Genomic DNA, 11313 nt, shown 5'->3' on the forward strand with positions numbered 1-11313 from the left:
AGGTTTAAAGTAACCCGATTCCCTTTTCCTGCTAACTTCCACTATAAGTTGTTCAATGAGGGCATCCAGGTATGCTCGTTTCAAAAACATATTTTTAAGGTGGTTACATTCTTCATAAAATTCACTATCTGAAGATATCATTTTTGAAGCTCTTACGAGCTGCCCTTTGATTACTGCTCTTTTTTGGTGATAAGGATGATTACTGTGGAAGTGCAGGAAAGAATTGCAATACGTAGGTTTCCTTTATATTTTGGTAATCTATTATTAGTTGAATCTTTATAGAGACAAACATCAAGGAAATTAATGGTTTCTATACCAAATTGAAAGGTAAAATCCACAAAGCTAGTAGTGTCTTTAGTATGGTGCAATGTTTTAATCACACGTACAACAATTCAGATCCCATTATTTCATACATGATTCATGATTGTGGACTATGAAGCATATACATTTTAGGGATATTTGCCTTAAAATAAAAAATGAGAAACTAGTGACTAGTATATACAGAAAAGAGATGTTTTCTAACTGTCATCTCCACTATGAAAGTGGACACCCCAAACATTGCAAGAAGAACTTAGTGAAAGGACAATTTATCTGAGCAGCTAGAATGAACTCAGATGAAGTTCTGTTTCAGGAAGAGTTAAACAATATGACGTCTATGTTTTTGGACAGGGGCTACTCCTTGGAAATGTTGAAAGCACTAAGGATGGAAGTGGAGGAGAATAGGGGAACAAAGTTCCCATGTATTTTGGGGAAACCCGATTTATTATTGAGTATTGGTTCAGATAGTTACAAGGGCCCCGATACCTTTCAAAATGCCATGGTTATTAAATATAATGAACTTAATCAAAGTGTAACAAAAATTATTACTCAGAATTAGGCAATCTTGAAAACAGACGAGGAGCTCTTTCAGCATCTACGGAATAAGCCCACCTTTACATACAATGTACATAGAAACATCATGGAAGTGTTAGAGAAAGGCCCACAGGTCCAAAAGATGGGAACAACTAAATGTGGAAGGTGTAATTACTGTCAATATATTATTGATAAAGAGAATGTTACCTTGAACAACGCTTTTCAAAAGAACATCACTTTTAAAAAAGGTGACTTTAATACAGGTGGTTTGGAATACTTCGCCCTCCTTAACTTGTGTTATTCATTTTATATGGGGAAAATGGAGAGAAAAGTGTCCAAAAGAATTTATGAACACCTGTATGACATAAGAAGAGCTAGTCAAAGGAACGCACATTTAGACATTCCTGTATATGTGAAGGTTTTAAGAAATTTGTTTTTGGTATTCTTGAGGTAGTTCCAATAGATGCCAGAGAAGGAGCTTGGGAAAATAAGATTGAATACAAGGAACTCCTCTGCCAAATTACGACTGGACGCTATGCAAAAGTCTGGTCTGAATGAACATATTTCAATTAATTCTGTATTAAAAATGAGAGCAGCAAAATTATGATGTTTTACATTGTAACATTTTATTTAATATGGTTTTACAATTTTTAACCCACTTTATTGTGTCGCTATTCAAATGGATTTGTTTTTATAATACACAGTATGTATTTGGAAGGGAACTTGTCAATTGCACTTTTGTAGGATGGTAAGGTGTTTAATTAATCATTTGGATTATTGGCAAGCCTTAAGAGGTATATAAGAGTGATTTGTACTATGGATTAGTAGTTCTGATGAAGTCCAGTGTAAGGACGAAAGCGCTCAACTCTTGTTCTCAATTTGGAATAAACAAATTGTAAACTACCTCTGAGTTGTGTACACCGTGGAGTTTTGTTTTTGGTTACCATTGTTTAAAACATGAAATATTTATGAACTTTGGGAATCTCTTCTTTTATCCTGTGTAACACAGGTCTGCTATAGAAAAATACACACATAGCTGGAATTATTTTTAGAAATCTCAGTGAGAATATTGCCATAAAGCAGTTTTGTAATGTGCTGCAGATAATCTGTACCCCTAGATAAATATGTGCTTTAAGTATACTTTATTTTAGTAATTAACTCTTTTGAGAGGCAATGGACTTTAATCCCTCACTCATCCTGAACTATCTATCTTATGGCATAATTTCTTATCAGACAAGATGTGCATATCCCATCATGGGATCATAGGATCACAGGAGATTACTAGGCTATCGATCTGGAGGTCATTTCAAGCCTAGATGTTTCAACCCAATGCAATACCATAGAGGTACTAGTCAATACCCAAGACTGCATTTAGTGATGACTGCCCATGTTCAGGAGGGTTGTGGGTGTTATCCCCAGTAAGAATTTACGGCGCCACATCCACTCATCCTTGTTCCTATTGAACAGTGTCATAAAGTTGCTCTGTTTCACATGAATTGGTAGCCTGTTCCACAGATGTGGCAGTCACTGGGAGATAAATCTGTCCCTCCAACATGTCCTATTTAAGTCACAGGCCATATTCAAGTCCCTGAAACAGGTGGTCCTAGACCCATTTGATTTATGGATATGCAATTAAGTTCATTAGGTTTGGGTATTGCGTTGCTCTGTAGGCCAGGCATAAGTCTCCCCTAAGAAGTCTATACAATATGGAGTACAGTGACAGGGACTGTAGTCATTCTGTGTAAGGCACATGCTGGAGGCCCTTAATCTTCTTTGTTAGAAACCTCTGAGGTCTCTCTAATTGCTGTTGATGCTTAGTACAGTACATACCAAATGGGGCATTATACTCAACTATGAGCCGGATAAGTGTCATCATATAGGGGGGTTATAACTTCTTTTGATCTCAAAGCAATGCCTTTACTAATCAAGTGAGCTAAGTCAAAAGCTTTCCTTACAACAGTAGATATGTGGTGGTCAAACTTAAGGTAGTGGTCAACCTGTGATCCCAGGTCCCTTACCATTTCATGGGTACTTAGGGTATTGCTATTGATTTGATAGTGTAAAGGGACATTGTTTGTGCTGAAGTGAATGAAGATGAATTTCTTTGCATTCAGTTTGAGACTGTGACTAATACACCGGTCGTTGGTCTGTGTGAGACCATCCTGGAGTATAGTGACATCACTTAAAGATTAATTGATTGCACCTAGTTTGCGGTCGTCAGCAAACTAGGTCAGTCACAACCCTTTAGTTTTCACCTGAACTTCTGAGAAGTACATACGAAACAGTAGGGTGCACAGCACTGACTCCTGTGGCACCCTGCTGGTAACAGGTCTGCTGGCTGATGTAGAGTCACCAGTGTTTGTCCAGTTTTTGAGCCAATTGGAAACCCATCTTACAATGAAGGAGTTTACATTCAATTTGCTAAGTTTATCGGTAATGTCTGTATGTGGGATTGTGTTGAAATCCTTTGTAAAGTTGAGGTATGTTGTGTGCACAAATTTGCCCTCATCAATCCTTACAATATCAAACAACAGACATTTTGCTTTTGTATTTCAATGACATACTGTAGTACCTACTGGAAGTTCCTTACACATTCTAACTGTGCAATGCTAGACTGGAAGCCTACATCCAACTTTTCCCACTATACCTTCCCTTTTGCCTATTCCCACAGCTTGATTTTTCAAAGTAATTTGTAAAGGAATATGTGAATGCAATGAGTGCTGAGTCCCATCTCCTATAAACACTTCTTATCTCTTTCATCACTCTCCATCCATACACTGTAACATTATGAACAGCCCTTGTAATTTACAATGTCTACTCTTACCCCCCACCTTAATGTCAGAACTGCCTGCCTCCTCTCCCACTCATCTCCTGCCTCATCTCTTTTTCACATGAAGTCTATCAGCTGCTATGTTCTGTTATGTTATGTAACTCAATCTCCTTTAGCAGCCATCAGCAAAGATTTATAAAGATTACTTGTTACTCTAATATGCATCTTATATTTGTACCCCATTTTCAGTGTACATACTTGGTATATCTATAGCTGCTTACATTTGTCAGGCAGAACACAAAGTTAGTTGTTAATGTAGTTACTATTTATTATATACATCAATACCATGAACCTTTGTCTCTGTTCATTGTAACAATATACATAGTACGGTGCTGCTCTTTTTGTTTACTGACGCAATATATTATAAATTATGTACAAAGATCAAATGTGGGTAGCAGTGCATACACTGTGGACCACAGTGAATACAGAGAGAGACTGTCAGTGGTACAGTTTTGAGAATTCATTTGCCGTTGCATTATCATTAATAATGATACTCACAATTAAAGACAGGAAAGACAAGAGACGAAGTCAGAGCAGAAACCGCAAGAAAGTAGTAACGGTCCATAGAGAGGAACTCCTCCTAACAGGAACATAGAAACCAGGAAGAGGAAGACAGCACAGAACCAAATAAGAAAAGTCAAAGATGCAACTAATGGTGACAAATTCTCAAAAAGGGTGCAACTGTGGAAGCAACATAACTCAGTGGAAAGATTTTAGCTGGTGCTACAGAAGGAGGGGACATACGTGTGATCCTCATAACCATGGCACTTTTGAGCCCTCATAATTAATGGGTCTATATAATTTGAGTGAATGCTTAATTGAGCAAATCACTATTTGTTGAACTGAATTAAGCAAACCCTCTTTTAAGCAATATTTTTCTCAGGGAAAGGAAGTGGTTGGCCATCATCGGGTATTTGGCCTTTTCCCCACTGTAGTGCAATCTTGGAGTTGGTATATTTACTTAGGGGGTCTGGGGGGGCACAGCCCCACATTGGGGGTGTGGAGGGCAAAGCCCCCCATTTTGCAGAATTTTAAATTTAGTTTTGTTTGTTCCAATAGGTGGGCGGGCAGCTCTTTTTTTTCCTAGGAAATGTTTTGCTTAACCGAGCATTCACTTAATTGAGCTTTCGCTTAATTCAGTTCGACAAATAGCGATTCACACAATTTAGTGTTCTCTCAAATGATACAGACCCATAACCAATAGTGTGGCACTTCTGAAAACAGAGGTATACATGAGTGACAAGTTAGGTATGACAGGCATGGCTGAGAATGATATAATGATGGAAAGTGCCACAGCTGTCTGCAAAGGCAAGGCTAGGATGCACTGCACAGCTGGTTAAAAGACTGAGCAACAAATCAGTGGTCTTGGCTTCAACAGTGAATTGGGAGTGGCCCACTTGGAAAAGGAAGGGCTACACCTCTCTGGGGATGGAATTAGTCTTGTGGGGTAGACTGAGTTACTGCTTCTTTGTAAAGTATTCAAAATTCTCATGGAAAGAGCAGCTAAGAAACACAGAGGAACGTCCATCCCTCTATGTCAGGAAAGAAAATAAACTAGAGACACGGAAACACATACACTAAAAAACAATCATCATTACAGACAAGGACATAACATAAAAAACATACAAATATACTAACAAAAGAAAATATGACATCTGTCAAATAAGCCTGAGTGTTATGGTAAGCCCCTGCAGAACTGCAGGCAGGCACAGAATGGAAGGAAGATGTACTAGAGAGCATCCTGAAGAAACGAGAGGGTAACAGCAAGAATAGTAAACAAGAAACAGATTACTTAGGATGGCAGAATGCAGAGGGATGGAGTTCATGTGGGGCACAGATGGGCCAGATGTTGACTGGAACAATTTTACTTGAGGCACATCTAGGATTAGAGTGGTTCCAGATGTTCTACATGGGGAATGTCTGAACAAATAATGATGCAATCCATTCCAAAGGGATCTTAGACTGTGCTTGGTGCTTACTAAAGGCATTGACCCATACATTTCAGAAATGGAACTTAATAGTTATTAGGAAGTACCTGACCATGACACTCTGCATTTCAAAAAAGTGATACTTTCGAGATCACACTTATAAAAGTGAAAGTATCAGACTTCAGGTAGACCAGGTTTGTGAAGGCGATAATGTGTTTAAGTACAGTTTTATGAAAAAAAGTAAAACAAAACTGTGTCACTTTAAACAAGAGATAAATATATCAAGCTAACAGCAAGTGTTTCTGCCAAAGAAATATATCAGCAGTATTAGAAATGGAGATGAAAGCATTCATCAGGAATGTAAAGGGGCACTTTTCACTGCCAAAAATTCACTAAAAATCACACACTGAATAATCCTACCTTTCAACAGTCCACAGAAAAAGCATCTAACGGGTCCCTTCTTTCATACCAAAGGGCTAAACTGTTGAGATTAGAGAGTAGACTAGAGAGTAAGGCATTTCTGGATATGTAGTCTTGCTCTCTATGTAGGCATCAGCTTCATTAGTGGAGCAGTATACACATGGCTTAAACCCTTGTGCCCCCCCTGACTTGTTTTTAAAATTATTTTTTTCTTATTTGTAGTGTATTGACAAGGCTTTGGTTTGTGGACAGTGGAGTTATACTGTGAGTACAAAGTGGAAGCATGATTACCAGCTTGAATGTTTTTTTTTTCTGAAGAAGCAAGAAACATATTCTCGCAGGCAGGACCACATATTTGGGGGGGGGGGGGGGTGGATAGATTTTAGCATTACAGTGCTTCCATAAGGTACACCCACCATGACCTACCAGTTTGTAAAATGAAAAGAATGAAAATGTACCACCAGAATCCGCAGAGTAATGTTTTGATTCTAGGAAAATTAACCTTCAGAACTCTGTAGTGATTTTTTTTGTCAGTAATGCTAAACAAAGACAAAAAAGGGGGATAAAGGCCAGATATCATGTGCAGCACACTAAGGCAGGTAAAAACAGATATTTGGAGAACAGGACAACATAAATACCACTCTGTGGATAGCCTCTCATAGCCATAAACAGCCTTTGTCTCATAGGTTCATAGGAGATTACTAAGCTAATGGCTTAAGAGCCCTTACAGGCTTAGACAATATAACCTGATTTTACCCAATATATGGCCATTGGGGACAAGAGGACAGCATTGATCTATCCCTATGCACTGAGCATCTTACGGACTGACCCTGCCCTAAAAGGGACATAGGCAGTACCCCAGGTGTGAATTTGTGGTTTCTCATCTATTGATACAAACTGTGTTTGAAGAGGGCCAGGGAAGGGCTCTATTTAACATGAATAGGAAGCCTGTTCCAAAGAAGGGACAATCTCTGAGACACATGTCTGTCTCTCCAGCATGCTTTGTTTGAGTTTCTGACTACGTTTAGATTCTTAGATCGGGTGTCCCTCATGCTGTTAGACTTGAATGTCTAGCAGCTTCATCAGGCTGGATTTGTGAGGGTCTTGTATGTTGGACATAGGTCACCCCTTAATAGTTGGTAGGAGATGGAGAACAAGAATAGGGTTTTTAGTCTATCCACATAGGACATTTTGTTTATCCCCTGAATTTTTTGTGAGGAACCTCTGAGGTCACTCCAGCTGCTGCAAGTGCCTAGACAAGTACATGCCAAATGGTGCACTGTTACTCGATTAATGGTGTAATGAGGGCTGAGTACAGCGGGAGTATAACTTCCCTGGATCTGGATGCTATACCTTTACTTATAAGTTGTGCCACACAGAAGGACTTCCTTGCAACTATGGACACATGGCTACTATCTGTCTGTGTACTTAGATCTCTCACCTCTGAACCTAGGGGGTGTGCTACAGATGCTGTAATTTACAGGGGTATTTGGTTTCCCAATGGGTATGATAATGCATTTTTTTGCATTTGGTTTTAGGCCATGGTTCGGGCACCAATCATTTGTCTGAACTAGACCCTCCTGAAGGATATATACATCTGTGGGGGATTCAATGATTGCCCCCAGTTTGCAGTATTTAGCAATCTTTGTCATCCAGAGGCCTTCCGCATTAGCTTTGACTTTAGAGAAGTATATTCCAAACAAGAATTGTCCCAGCACTGAGCCCTGTGGCACACCACTAGCAACTGGCCTCTTGCTGGAACTGGATTCATACACTTTAACCACATGTGGTCAACTGGTTATCCATCAGGTGACATAGGGATTTGAGCCCAGTTTTGTGACTTTATTTTTAATACTTGAGTGGGGAATTGTATCAAATGCCTTGGCCAGGTCAAGGTAGGGAGTATGGACTGTTTTACTCTCATCTAAGGCCTTAGTCACTTTCTCAAAGAAATCCACCAGACTGAGTAGGCTTGACCTACCCTTGACAAAGCCAAACTGGGTTGGGTCCAGTGTTTTGAGATTTCCTATGTCATTATTATTCTGGTCCGCCATTATTCTTTCCATGGCCTTACATATAAGACTAGTCAAACATATGGGTCTGTATTTTCCTGGGTCAGTAGATGGTCCCCCTTTATTCAGAGGTCTGACTGTTGCTGCCCTCCACTCTATCTGGAAAAAGCCAATCCGAAGGCTGTTCTTAGCCACCTCTTTCCATGCACTGCTATGATAACAAGACACAGTTACCTTGGCTTTGAGGGGAATGCATTGTTCTAGTGCCATTGTGGTCTGCAAATATAAACATCGGCAGTATATGGGATTTTAGTGAGGTGAAGCATTTGCATTTGTAAATACTATGGTGTCAGAACAAATAAGTTCTGTTTTTGTGTTAACAACAAATTGCATCATCATTTAGAGAATATTCGTTGAATGGAAGGAACATAATTTATGCTGCTGTGATTACTTATCAACTTCAGTTGAATGTTATTGTATATGGGTCCCTATCAGTTGATCGAGTTTACTCCATATGGCTGAGACCATATGATCGAGATTTTGAAAACTTGAAGCTTTTGAATGGAGAGTGCGGTACAGTGAGGATCAGGAAATTTAACCTTTTCCTCAGTGTAGTGTGATCTCGAAGTTGGTATATACAGTTTGCTGGGACTGTGGGGGAGCAGGGGGCTTCCCCCTGCAAAAACGTAAAAAAGGTAGTTTTGTGCTTTCTTGTTTTTTTTTTTTTTTTTTTTTTGATGTTTAAGTTTTCTGAAACTCGATGTTATGGTCTCTACGATATTTTTTCTAGTTTCCGAAAAGTCGATCATCTGACATAGAACTATATATATATATATATATATATATATATATATATATATATATATATATATGTGTGTGTTGCATGTGTGTCTGTGTGTGTGTGTGTGTGTGTGTGTGTGTGTGTGTGTGTGTGTGTGTGTGTGTGTGTGTGTGTGTGTGTGTGTGTGTTGTTTTCTCCCATATAGGTATTGTTTAGTTATGCCTAGCAAGCCAGAACATTTTTTCACAAATCTTTCTTTCTGAGCCTTTTGACCATCATCCCTCTTCTGTCAGCCTGTTTGCCCATTCATTAACCACTATACAACCCACTGCACCCTTCAACACTTAGTAGAGGTGTCCATGATTTACATCATAAGTTTACTTTCAGTGCTACTTACGCTCAAGATGACCAGTGTTTGGAAACATGAGCTGACTGACAGAGAATTATCTTCCCTGGAGCCATATCATAAATCTACACCTATTGGCAGCCTTTGTGTATAGATTACTTAAGAGGGATCACTGTACCAGCCCAAGGACCTACACATGTGCCTACTTCTGGTTATTGGGCAGAACACTGTTCAGTAGGCCATTATGCAACTCGGTCCATAAGTTATCTTGTCATGACTTCTTCTGACGTAATAAGAGGTAGGGTGTGGGGGACAGGTGATGTGGGAGCATGGCACAGGGTGAGAGGTGGGCTAGATGATGAGATGGATGTGGATTGCAGGCCCCCAAAATGTTTCAGATTTAGCCTGGCAGTTACTAAGGCCAGACCTGATTACATCTTGCATCATTTTGTCACTTTTAGTTTATAAACTTGTGCTTCTGAATGGGGGTATCCCACAATTCTATTGAAAGTGGGTCAGGTAATACAAAGTACGAACATTTTATGGTAATTAGATGTCCAGATTTTTAAATGGATGTACTTACTTTTCAAGAACTTTTGTCCACAAGTTGGAAGATGTTATTTCAAGAGCAGCATCTCAGAGTAAATGTACATATTCTTCTTCAAGATACAATAACTGGGTTAGGTGGGACAGAAACTATAAATCAAACAAATGTGTATTTGATTGATGATACTGAGACTCACTCAATAACGATATCTGACTGTGCATTTATAAGAATTTTCCCCATATATTTATTAAAAAAGGGGAATTTAAGAAGTGGGTAATAAGTAAAGTTTGAGAGATATTATGGCAGATAGAAATCATTCCAGAAGGGCTGGGAAGGAATTAGGATAAAATGAAGGTGGATTTTAAATGTATAATGGAATTAGGGGAGAAAGAAATGTGGAAAAAAGTAGCACAAACTATTTAAAAGGACTGACAAAAGTTAAAATGTTACAGAGGGGGGAGACACTTATAGATCAAGAAGAACAATTGCAGAGTTCTAAGAACAAATCAAAGGAACATTTGGATAATATACAAGAGTTTCAAAAAATTGCAGTTAAAACCTTTTTTTGACAATAATCTCAGAACACAGAAAGCTTTAGTGCAAAGACTTAGGAAAAAGAAAGTTGAAAGAGATGTGGTAAAACTCTATGGCAAGAAGGTTATGTAGGAATCCTGAAGAGTACATAGGTAAGGCATATTTTTATCAGCTAAGGGAAAACATTATAGAGATTAAACCAGTGAGAGACTGGATAAAAGAGACTTTACAATTAGGAATACACATAACTAAGGCTACAGAAAATAGATAAGAGATGGATGTTGTTGTTGTCTTTCGGCTTTTTCCCAGTTAGGGGTCTCCACAGCGGAACTCTGGTCCGCTAATGATTGGCAGTAGATTTTCACGAATGCCGAGGTGCCAGCTTGACGTTCAACCTTCAACGAAGGCTCGCCCATTTACGCATGTTTTTCGAATGCCCCCCCCAGCCACGGGGAGGACATGCAGACTCCACACAGAAGGCACTCCCCGCACTTCAGCCGGGAATCAAACGGGAGAACCTCTTGCTGTGAAGCAACAACGCTACAAGAGATGGTAACTGGAGGAAACCAAAAATGAGAGGTTGTAAGAGAAAAGTGACAGAATGGAAAGAAGCCAGTAAAGTGCTTGAAACAATGCTTTCCATATCAGGGACTGTTGGCATAATATAGAGGAGGGAGGGGGGAGTGTTGAGTGAAAGGCCAGCTCTGGTCAAGTTTTTAGTGAAATCAAGAACAGAAGTTGCTATTAATAAGGCGTAGTAAGATAAGGAATATAAAATGTCACATGATAACTAAAAAAAAATAATCAGAAGAGATTAAAAAAAGACAAGTAGGGAAGATTGGAATGACAAATTACGAAAGAGCAATGGGAGGGAACTTGTATGGCCACTAGGTATGCTATGAAGTCAAAAAGATTTAGGATATTTGCATGGAAATATTTACATAGGTACTTTTACACTCCATGTCAACTTCAGTGGATTTTCCCTCAAGCAAAGAAAATATGCTGGAAATGGGGAATGAATGTGAGAAGAAACTGATAACACATTTTCTGGGAATGTGCAGAG

At 39.1% G+C, this 11313-nt stretch overlaps 1 protein-coding gene across 5 annotated transcripts in view; it reads right to left on the reverse strand.

The window, feature by feature from the left end:
• Nucleotides 1-11313, reverse strand: part of LTBP1 (latent transforming growth factor beta binding protein 1) — a 2555437-nt gene that overhangs the window by 1713305 nt on the left and 830819 nt on the right. The gene's annotated exons all lie outside the window — the stretch shown is intronic.

Source organism: Protopterus annectens, chromosome 1.part2, assembly GCF_019279795.1.
Source record: "Protopterus annectens isolate FY-2018-M chromosome 1.part2, PAN1.0, whole genome shotgun sequence".
Classification (NCBI taxonomy): domain Eukaryota; kingdom Metazoa; phylum Chordata; order Ceratodontiformes; family Protopteridae; genus Protopterus; species Protopterus annectens.